General features: G+C 47.5%; 1 protein-coding gene across 6 annotated transcripts in view; it reads right to left on the bottom strand.

The window, feature by feature from the left end:
* The window catches only part of NFATC2 (nuclear factor of activated T cells 2), a 155544-nt gene that overhangs the window by 95095 nt on the left and 48739 nt on the right, over positions 1-11710 (bottom strand). The gene's annotated exons all lie outside the window — the stretch shown is intronic.

The raw sequence follows: 11710 nt of genomic DNA on the forward strand, positions 1-11710 counted from the left end.
AGAGCAAGACTCCATCTCAAAAAAAAAAAAAAAAAAAAAAATTAAAATAAAAAACAGAATGTGCTTCCTGCTGCACAGGAGTGGGGGAGGAGGGAGGGAGAGAAGAAGGAGCACAGAGGGAGATGGAGGGAGAGAAACAAACAGCAACCTAAACAAACAAAAATGGTAGCTCCTTGAGAGCAAAACCTTCTCCTTTATGAAAGCCAAGAATGGCCTCTCTGAGTTGAAGAGCAGCCTCTGGGTTGAGCTGGGCTGGCTCATACAATGTGAACAGACAGAATCCACCTGGCAGTGGTGAGCGTCCCTTCCCCGCCTCCCAGAGTAACACCAGAAAGCAGCGTGGTATAGCAGAAAGCACAAAGGTTTTCACTTTGGATCAGACGTATCTGAATTTTGATGCCAGCTCTGCTTCTCGATGGCTATGTGACTGAGCAATTGCTCCACCCCTGAGTTTCCATGTGCTCAGATAAAAGGGGGACATCACCCCCCACCCTGCAGGCCTCTTCTGAAAGGCAAAATAAGGTGACCTTTGTTGGGCACCAAAGCACAGCACACGGTAGGTACCCATGAAACTAGAACTTTCCTTGTCATCAGAGGATGACGCAAATCGAAACAGGGAGGTGATATTACAGAACTGAATGGAAGGGTGAAGAATGAATGTGAACAAAGTGAGAACCAACGTGAAGGCCTCCCATGCGGGAAAGCCCAGGCACTAATTCCAGTCTTCTCAGTGGGCTGGCTCAACAGTCGCCAGCTTGGAGTGTCAGAGGAAAGAGGGGCCAGGTGAAGAAACCTCGCCATCTTGCATGAAAAGAACACTTCCCGTCCACCCTCCATCCTCCCCTTCTGCAAAAGGTGCAGAATGTGCCCAGAACCCCCACTGCTCAGCTGCCTCGCTCTGGAAGAGCCTTCCTTGCCAGGTTCCCGGAGGTTTGATGAGAAGAACAGATAGCCATTTACTTGCTTCTCCAAAAAGTCAGTGATTTGGGTTTTGCAAATAGAACTTGATGTTTTGAGATGACGTGATCTGCCCTTCTGGTTCCAAACTCCCCACCATCCCCATTTTCGGGAGACTTAGGTCAGGAGGCTTTTCAGGCTTCTCCAAAGGTAAGGTCTGCTCGGTGGCCTGGGCCAGCAGGATCACACTCCGGGCACAGCAGACACATCCTGCAATACAGGAGCTCCACGTCACTGGCCTCCCGAGCAAAGGAAGCGCCACTTCCTGCAGCCAAGGTGAGGGCGAAAGTTTTCTGCTTCTTGTAATTTCCCAGGTGGTTGAAAAGGTTCCAGGAAGAAGCAGTGCTTCTAGTGCACACCATGAAGGGCTGACTGCATGGGAGGGGAGTGTCTGTGGCGTCTGTGGGGGTGGGGGCCCAGGCTGCAGCTCAGTGCGACTTCCATCCACCAAACTTCCCATCAAAGGGACCAAGAAGCAAGACTGCAGGCTTGGGGGCGTCATTCTATTAATAATCCACTCTGTCCCCTCGTCAGCTCAGCTGCTTGAAAAACCGGATCTGAGGAATGATGTGCGATTTAGACATCCCACCAGAGTTAGTTATATAAATGATGCCATCCAACCTCGCCACAAGGAAAACGTCGCATCTTCCATAGGTGAAGACCTTTCTGTACAGTGTATTGGGATCACTTGCAAACACAGCATAATGTAATCTCCATAACGATGCTCAGAGAAGAGCAGTGTTATCCCATTTTTAGATGACAACAGTGAGGCTCAACCAGGTTAAGTAACTTGCTCACCATCCTACAGGTCATAAGTGATCAGGTGGCAGCAGCCTCCATTGGCCCTGTTTGTTTCTTCTGTTGTACGGCTGATTCCTGATTCAGAAAACGTCAAAATCCCCCCACCCCAGCCCCCCAAGTCTGGCCTATGCATTTTAAGACAGGCAAGTCCATCCCACCAGGTCAGCAAGAAGAACCCAGAGACACAAACATGGCCTCCACATGTCAAAGACCCACAGCGTCAAAGAGGAAGCTATTCAGACTCACCCCCTACCTGCCACCAAATTCAAGATCTGCCTGTTCTTAGTGGCAATTTAACTGTCCTGACACAAAGATTAAAAGGCATCAATATCTGTTGATTCTTGCTGTTCCTTTCTCTTGGTGTAAAGTACCAAGAGTTTGCTCGCTGCAGGAAAAAATAGACAAGATAAATTACAAAGAGAATACCCCCTGAAAATAAGTAAGCATTTGAATGTATATCCTTCCAAACTTTTTTTCATTCCAAACTGTTTTATTATTGATTTTATTTTTCCTCTTATTTGACAAATAATACTTTTATCTATTTATGGGGTACAATGTGCAATGCTTTGATGTGTTTACATTGTGGAATGATTAAATCAAGCTAATTAACTCATCCGTCACCTCACATACTTATTGTTTGGTGGTAAAAACATTTCAAATCTACTCTTAGCAATTTTGAAATGTAGACAATGATTATTTACTATAGTCACCATTCTGTACAAGAGATCACTAAAGCTTATTCCCCTAACTGACGTTATCTACCCTTTCAGACTTTTCTTCCAGGCGCATAGACCAACATATTGGCATTCGAGTTTATGTATTGTCTCCATTGACTAAGATGGTCATGTCCTCTTGTCACTGAATCTTGCTTTATGAGAATCTCAAAGAACTACTTGGCATATCCCAGGGTTCGGACTAGCCCAAGGCCAGTGAGGTCCCCAGGACACATGATCTGAGGAGGCATTCACTATCAAGGTCCAGCAAATGCAAGGTGGGCACCTGAGAGTGAGCCCCACTCTCCATTTGGCCCCCTGGTGCCTCTCTTCCCGCACCCCGGCCCCAGCCCTTGCGTGTCCATTCTGCCTGTGGATCCCTGCAGCCAGTTGCACATTTAGATGGTTCCCAACTTTCCCCCATTACAAACACTGCAATAAGAACCCTTGCAAATGGCAGTTCCCTGAAAACGACTCTGCCATCAACTGTGCTCAGGGCTTTTTAAATACTCTCAGTTGGACGATTCCAATCCAAAATGTGGGACTGATTTTCAAAATGGCAATGGGCCAAACAAACTGTTTTGAATTTTACTAAAATAAAACATTAACGATGTTAAGTAGCATTTTTGTTGAATTTGAAATATTAGGAAATTGCTATCATCCTCAAAGATTTCACTCTGAAAGAAAGAAAAAGCCCAGAGTGGCGGGGGCCAGGGGGAAGGCCCGGCCGGGGGAGGGTGCCAGGGAAGAATACTGCAATTCCCCATGGCCATGCAGCACGTGGGGAGAAAATTTGTACAAACACACATGGATCCCAGTTGAGTATTTATTTTGGGGTACAGAAGTTGCATACCTGCCACCCTAACCCCACCTTCCACCCCACATACACACACACAGACACACACACAAGCAGACCAGGCACACTTCGTCCATGACTTGACTCTCAGTCATTCCAACAAGCCATGATTGCGTGTTAATCACTTCAAAAAAAAAAAAAAAACCCCTAATTCTTGGTACCTCTCTCTGCCTTCATCCCGTATTAGATCCATCTCAAAGCCCTGTCAATTCCATTCCCTAAATCCCACTCAAATTTGCTACCTGTGTCTCCTCCATCACTTCCACTCTAGTACCCTGGTCAAAGAGGGGGCCCAGTCTCCTTGCCCACCCCTCTCCCTCCACCTACACAGTCTTCTTCACATAGCAATCCAGCTAGAAAGATCCTTAAAATGGTAAGTTAGAGCTTATGCCACCTCTGCTCAAATCCCAACAGCAAACATCTTCCTTGCGTCAAAAAACCCAAGTCCTTACCATGACTCAGAAGATCCCATATGATCTGGCCCTGCTTCTCTATCTCCCACTCACCCTTCTTCCCTCCCCGCTGCCCCCCATGACAGCCACACTGGCCTTGTCACCCTCAAGAGACCGAGGCACCCAGCAGGCAGGTGCCCATCCCTGGATTCCAACACTTATCGTGCCCTCAGCTTGAAATGCTCTCCCCGCATGACCCACAGGGCTCACCCCACTCTTCATTCAAACCTGTCCTCAGATGACCTCTCACCAGAGAAGTCTTCCCAGACAGCCGCACCCCAAGGTGACACCCCACGCCCTTCTCACTCTCCCTCCACACACCCTGCCTTGTTGCATCATCCACCTGACACTTCCCTCCACCTGACCCTGCATGTGATAGTTATTTGCTCTTCGCTGCCTCCCCCAGTAGAATGTCAGTCCCCTGGGAGCAGCACCCCCTCTTTCCTGTTCATGGTGCAGCCTCAATGCCTAGAGCACCATGCAGGTGTCCAACAAGTGAGCAAGGCTAGAAGGGAGTGTGTGTGACATCATGGGAGGAGCCAGAGCAGCTGCAGTCTCTCCAGACGCGCCCCTCTCCCATGACAAAGAGCTGTTATACGCCCACACCGGCTTCTCTCCAGCTTGGGCAATTCTCCTCCCGGCCCACAGCGACCATTGTGTCACAGAGCCTTGTCCTGCTTGGTGTGGGCACGACTCAGCTGGCTGGACAGCTGATACCTGGGCTGCCCTGCTCCAAACAGAGGTGACAGCATCTCCAGGTACGATGAAGGAGCCCTGTGCCTGCTTTCCGACCCAGCTGGGATCCCACTGGCTGGATGTGTCTTCAGTCCGGCAGGAGGCCACTGTGGTCAGCTGCCCTGCTGATAGCGGCACATTTTGCAATTACACAGGGAACCATAAAAAGAGAATTAGACATTCTGGACAGGCTTGAAAACCAAACAAGTCAGGCTCTCTCAGTATTCTAAATTAAGAACCAAGTCATTCTATATTTCTCACATCACCGAAAATTAAAAACAGACATATCTACCGCATAGCAAGCACGCTCACTCAAGAGAGGCTTGATGGCCCAAAACATGCTAGATTTGTTTCCAATTACCATGTCCACATTTGAAACCCTGAGGAAGCCCTAGGAACCAGCATGGAGAGATCAGAGGCAAGGCGCGTTAGCCTAACAGGACTCAGGACCAAATGCTGAACCCCAGCCTCCTCTACTCACGGCCCCCCACGGGGTCTTTGAATAAGAAACCTAGATCATTTTGTCCCCTCCTTTGGCCTGGAGGCATGAACCTTCCCTTCTCTGCTCTCACCTGCCCCTCTCCACTCTCAGTCTCCAGCTTCTGGTCCCTTGGACAGACATGTCAACCCAGCCACCGGCTCCCTACCAGCATTCCTGTCCCCACCACCATATAGGAGCTGGGTCTGGAAGTACAGGATTAAAATATGCAAGCCTTTTTCGAGTTGAACTTTGAAGTTGGGCTTTTTCTTGTTGATTTTTTTTTTTTTTAAGAAGTCATACAAGTGCTTTTCACGTCTTCTGCCTGTATTCCTCCTGTGTAGAATCAGTGTAACACTGAGATCAAGAGTCTGAGTCCTGGAGTCCAACCATCTGGGTTTACATCCCGGCATTGGCACTTAATGTGTCATGGCAGGAAAGTGACTTTACATCTCCAGGCCTCAGTTTCATCATCTGTAAATGGGCTCCTGACCCTGCACACCTCACCAACCTGTTGGCAGGAACAAGCGGGCTATGCATAAAGCATGTCACAAGCAATCAATGTTAACTTTCATTCATATTTTTTCATCTAGGGCTGGGTGACTTGTGGCAATTTAAGGCCTCTTGTCTGGTCTCAGTTCTTGGAAGAAATCAACTTGAAGATTGTCTTTCAGTGCTAACATGTAATGATCCTCAGGTACATTTAGAATAAAATCCAGGCCAAGGAGAGTGGATTCTTTGAGGCCAGGAGCTCAAGACCAGCCTGGCCAGCATGGTGAAACCCTGTCTCTACTAAAAATGCAAAAATTACCTGGGTGTGGTGGCACATACCTGTAGTCCCAGCTACTCAGGAGACTGAGACACCAGAATAATTTGAATCTGGGAGGCAGAGGTTGCAGTGAGCCGAGATCGTGCCACTACCCTCCAGCCTCGGTGACAGAGCGAGATTCTCTCTCAAAAAAAAAAAAAGAAAAGAAAAAGAAAAAGAAGAAGAACATCCAAACTGCCCATCGCAGCTGACATAACTGCATGATCAGGCCCCTGCCCACATCACCAGCTTCATCTCCCCCACTCCAGTCCAGCCACATGGGCCTCCTTGCTGCTCCTGGAACAGGCCACGTTTGTTTCTGCTATAGGGCCTTTGCATATACTATGCCCTCGGCCTAGAACATTCTTCCCCTGGGTCTTCCCACGGCTAATTCCTCCTGATCCTTCACGTCTCAGCCTAAATGCAGGGCCCTCCCTGGGTAGCTTGGCAGAAAGACAGCTCCCCTAGCATCGCTCCATCACATCTTCCTGTTTATTTCCTTCCTGACTGTGCTAAGTGTTACCTTATGTGTTTGCTTATTGCCTGTTCCCACCTCCTGCCCCACTAGAATGTAAGCTTGTCCATCACCATGCCTCAGCACCTCCAACAGTATTTGGCATACAGTAGATGTTCAATAAATATTTGCTGAATAAATAAATGAATAGATTGATTCTCAGGTTCCTACGTGGATCCACATATTGCTGAGTGATTCATTCTCCAGCAGCTCTGAGAAAGGAGGCTCATTCATGTCTGGAACAGAATCCCTACATTTGGAGTCTGCCTAAACTCACTACCATTTGAGCCAGTCTGCAGGAATGTGTCTCACCATGAAAGAGACATATTATACCAGGCCAATTACACTGAAAGTCAGAAGAGCAGACTAACTTGGGCTGGAAAAATGAAGTTTACAATCTTGAGATTGAGTTGAAAGCACAGCAGCCTGGCAGCTCACGGAGATGGCAAGGGAAAAGTGAGGCACGTGCAGTGCTCCCTACTGCCAACTGTTGACCCAAAGAGCAGACAACGGGGGAAAGCATCCTGCAGAAACATTTCTCCCAGAGTTTCTCACTCAGGACGCTGACCTGATATTAGAGAACAAGGTATCTACTATCTGCAGAGGCCTGAGCTCTGGGAGAAGCAGGGGAAAGGGAGAGGCTTGATCCCCAAGAGACGGAACTGGGGAATGGAGCTTGCAGAAACCCCGTGCAAGCATCCGGCCCTGACCGTGCCCAGCATGGCAGTGTGTGAATGCGCCAGGAATGCTGGGATGGGAGGCTATAGCACCAGCCCTGATGGCAGCCACTTCAGAACACACTGATAAGACATTCCTCTGCGGGAGCCAGGGGAGGGAGACCATCTGGATAAATAGCTAATGCATGCAGGGCTTAATAACTAGGTGATGGGTTGACAGGTGCAGCAAACCCCCATGGCACACGTTTACCTATGTAACAAACCTCTGCATCCTGCACATGTATCCCAGAACTTAAAATAAAATTAAATGAAAAAACAAAAACATTCCCAGGAAACTGCTGTTCAGCTTCACAAAAATGTTCCACCAGAGACATCTGGATGAGCCATAAGCTCTGGCCTCTCCCCTTTCACTACAGCCACAGCTGAAAAAGAACCCCAAGATGGTAAAGAGGCAAAAGCCAGGGCTGAGGAAATGCAGGACAGCCAGCCGAGCCAGCCACGGCATAAAAAAGGTGGGTTATACCCAATCGAATGACACCTCCGCCCCCACACCAAAGACTGTGCAGGTCTCTCTGGATTCAGACCAAAAATTCTGAGTCACTTTTGCCACAAGGGGGAAAAAAAAAGGAGAAGGCAGACGTGATGTGTACCTTTCCACACTCTATTTTGGGATTTTAAGATCCAGTTTCTTTCATTTCAAAGGGTGGGTTTTTGGAGGGCTCTCTGCATAACTCTTAGACTCAGCACGGCGAGACGGCGCTGAGACGGGCTCTGTCGGTGACCTGGGGAGAGGCGGGACCCACTGGCAGATCAACAAAACGCATCATTCAGGAACAAGGGGCCCGTTCTTGTGTGGAGTGCATGGGGCCTGGCTTCCATAAACATGATGGAAGCCTGTGGGCTGAGCCAGTCTGACTCACCTCTTCATCGGGGCCATTCCCAAGTTCATTCACTCCTCCGTTTAGTCATTCATGCAGCAGAGTGCCTCTCAGGGAAGGAAGATTAAAGCTGAAGGCTGTCCTTCAGGATTATTAATATACATGCCTTTGGTGAAGAATCGTGTGCTTCTCTGGATGGGTGGTAACTTTTGGGATTATCATAATCACACAATTTAAGACATTGGGTAAGAAACCAGTAAATCAGGATTTCTCAACCTCGGCACTATTGGCCAATGTGGACTATTGATTTGGGGGCCAAATAAGTCTTTCTTGTTGGGGGCTGCCCTGGGCACTACAGGGTGTTTGTTGGCATCACTGGACTCTACCTAGTAAGTGCCAGCAGCCACCCTTTCCCCAACTGTGATGCACAAAAAAGTCTCTGGACATTGCTAAATGTCCCCTGGGACACGAAATCACTCCTACTGAGAAACATTCTTAAATTAAGCTAACATTTATGAGGAGGGGAAAGAGAAAATCTGCACTGAAACCCTATCCCTTGTCCATCAGAAAGTGTTTCAACAGGACCTTCAAGAAACACCCCAGATGCTTCCACTTTTCACGTTCTCATCAACCTCCCTCGGTCCCAGCACTGCCATCTGGATCCCTGCATCCAGCCTCTCACGAATCTCTGCCTTGTCCCTTGTTCCCATTCTGAATAGAATCTCCACAAGCAGCCAGAGGGATCTTTTAAAAGCAAGTGAGATCCCATCACTTCCCTACTTAAAATCTACCCATGGCTTCCGGGTGCATAAAGAATTACATTCAAGCTGGGCGTGGTGGCTCACGCCTGTAATCCCAGCACTTCAGAAGGCCAAGGTGGGCGGATCACTTGAGGTCAGGAATTCAAGACCAGCCTGGCCAACATGGTGAAACCCCGTTTCTACTAAACATATAAAAAGTAGCCAGGTGTGGTGGTGGGTGCCTGTAATCCCAGCTACTAAGGAGGCTGAGGCAGGAGAATCGCTTGAACCCAGGAGGCAGAGGTTGCAGTGAGCCAAGATCACACCACTGCACGCTAGCCTGGGCAACAGAGTGAGACTCTGTCTCAAAAAAAAAAAAAAAAAAAAAAAGAAGTGTGCAGATGACTTGCAGAAGAGTTACTAAGAGGAAGCTCACCAAGATGGTGAGGGGGCCCCTTTGGCCCTGTCTCCCTCCCTTCTTGAAATTCCAGTGCTTGGAGTATAGAGGTGGTAGCTGCAGCCCCAGCAATCATTTTGAACCATGAGGTGGCCTGGAGTTGAACAGGAGATAAGAAGGAACCTGGATTCCTAATGACTTCATAGCACTTTGGACTACCCATCTCTAGATTTTCTACATTCTTAGATGAGAAGCAACTGTTATTTGGGGTTTTCTGTTAGAAGAGATAATTAAACCTAAGTCTAATTGAAGGGCTCATCAACCCATCAGCATCACACCAAGTCCTCCATTCCTTCATTCAAGTTCATCTCAACTGCACTGCAAAGACAGTAAGACAACCATGTCTAGGTGGCTTCTAGTTAAACAAACTCAAGGTACAAATGGCACATGGATCCGTGCACCAGCCTGCTTTACCAAAGGCTTCAAAAACAATGATTTCTCTGAAAACCCAGTGCCAAAAGAGAATCTGAAAGAAACTGCCACGCACAAAGAGTCAGATGATTCAACTGCTCAGAAACATACCAAGTAATGACACCCAAGTCAGTCTGCAAATGCCCTCATCCTCTTACTCACAATCCAAAAGAACGTCTAGAAAGGTATTCCTAAGAGGAGAGGTGAAGTGGGGAAAGACGACTGTCTGACACATGCAGGAATGACGATGGTCCTCGCTAGAAATAAAATTGCTGCTTACTTTCTGTCTGGTTTCCGAATTGCTTTTTCCTGGTTAAAAGGTGCCAGGCCTGGCAGCTTTCTAAACATTTAACATTCAATTCAAGTCAACAAATATTTGTTGAGTTCTGCCTATTCACAAAAAAGGCCATGCTGGGGAAAACTGGATAATAGGGAGATGCTATAATTAATCATAACAACAACAAAAATGACAGCTAATAATGTATGGAGTGCTTGCTAGATACGGGGCATTGTGATGTATGATATCTATCAATCTTCACTGCAACTCTATGAGAGAGGTATTATAATTTTAAACAAGAGGGAACTGAGGCTCAGAGAGATTCGTTTGCTCAAGGTCACACAGCCAAGAAGAGAGAAGCCAGGATTCCAACAAGGCAGGTCTACCTCCAAGACCCATTCTCTTGACAACTATATGATCTTCTGTTCCTGTAGTCTCTAAAGAGGGAAGAATACACATCCACAAATGGCCACACCACTGTTCCCCAAGCTCAGTCATTTTCGAGTCATATTCCTGATTTTCTACTGGACTGTGGGTTACTGAATCTCTTTACAATTTAAATTCATATCTTTACTTACAGAAATTTATCTTAAAAGAAACTTTATGTTGCTACCATCAACAGGAAACCAGGATCACCAGCGAGAAATCAAAGGTGCACATAAATACACAACAAAATAAACGTGCCATTAAAATAATTATAGCAGCTATCCATGGTGGCACATGCCTGTAATCCCAGCTACTTGGGAGACTGAGACAGGAAGGTCGTTTGAGCCCAGGAGTTTGAGACCAGTGTGGGTAACATAGTGAGACTGTTTCAATGTTTTAAAAATTTAAATTAAAAAATAAAATAATTATAAATGTTAAAAATGCTGACTAAGTAACACAACATTAATCAGCATGCTCCTTTCCCAGGGAACCGTGGTTTGCAGAACACACGACTGGCACTCAAAGCACAGCAGAGGAGGTGCTGGAGCACCAGGTTTGGGGAGCCCCAGGGTGGGAGGTCACCATCTCCAAAGCCAGTAGATCATCAAGAGATGGTTAAGGAAACCACCCAGGTCAGTGCCCAGACACAAGAGGTGCCCAGCAAACCTTCGCAAAAGGACCCAAGGAGGTCTGCTAAGGACTCTTCACCAGGAGAGAAAAAGTGCCACTGCCTACCGACATGCTAGAACGGTCCTGTGTTCAAAGAAAGGACTAGAAAAAGAAAAATCATCTCCTGGCTCCAGGGCACACATTTTTAACCTTTTTTGTACCAATGACCCCTTTTGCAGTTTGGTGAAGCCATGGTCCTATCTCTGAGTGATTCTTCCACATGCATAAAATGGACAAGGTTAAAAAGAAGAAGGAGGAAATCAACCAATGTATAAACATGTAACGTATTTTCCCCAAACTAAAAAGTGGCATTCGTTCAGGCAGCCTGTCTGTCTGTCTTCCTTGCTCTGGGTTTGCATGCGCTGTGCCTGTGAGGTATGCAATGGCAGACCAGTAAAGAGTCATCGACTAGTTCTCCAAGACAGAAAGCTTGGTTTGCAGTGTTTGCCCATTTCCATGGTGTCAACACTCCCACAGTGGCTGATTTCCAGCTACCGGCGCGGCGACACTGCATATGCAGCTGGGAGGAGAAGCACAGCAGTACCATTACATGCTCCCTCCGCCACGCGGACACATGGATGCCTATGACCTCGGGCATATAGGTTAGAACAACACGTAACAGAGTTCCTGGAACTTTAAAAATCAGCTCTCACGAGGCCATGAAAACTGGCTGCAGGACACTCCTGGGCACCCATGGGTCTCTATGTGCTTCTGTTTAGGTGCATATCTACTCAGACTGCAGTCTGTCCATCTCTTACTCTCTTCTCCCAGTGATTTTCACACCTGCTAGCTGAGAACAGCCCCACCCCCACCAACACACACACACACACACACACACCCCTTGCCCCAGCCCTACTCCCT

Source organism: Piliocolobus tephrosceles, chromosome 20 (assembly GCF_002776525.5).
Source record: "Piliocolobus tephrosceles isolate RC106 chromosome 20, ASM277652v3, whole genome shotgun sequence".
Taxonomy (NCBI): Eukaryota; Metazoa; Chordata; class Mammalia; order Primates; family Cercopithecidae; genus Piliocolobus; species Piliocolobus tephrosceles.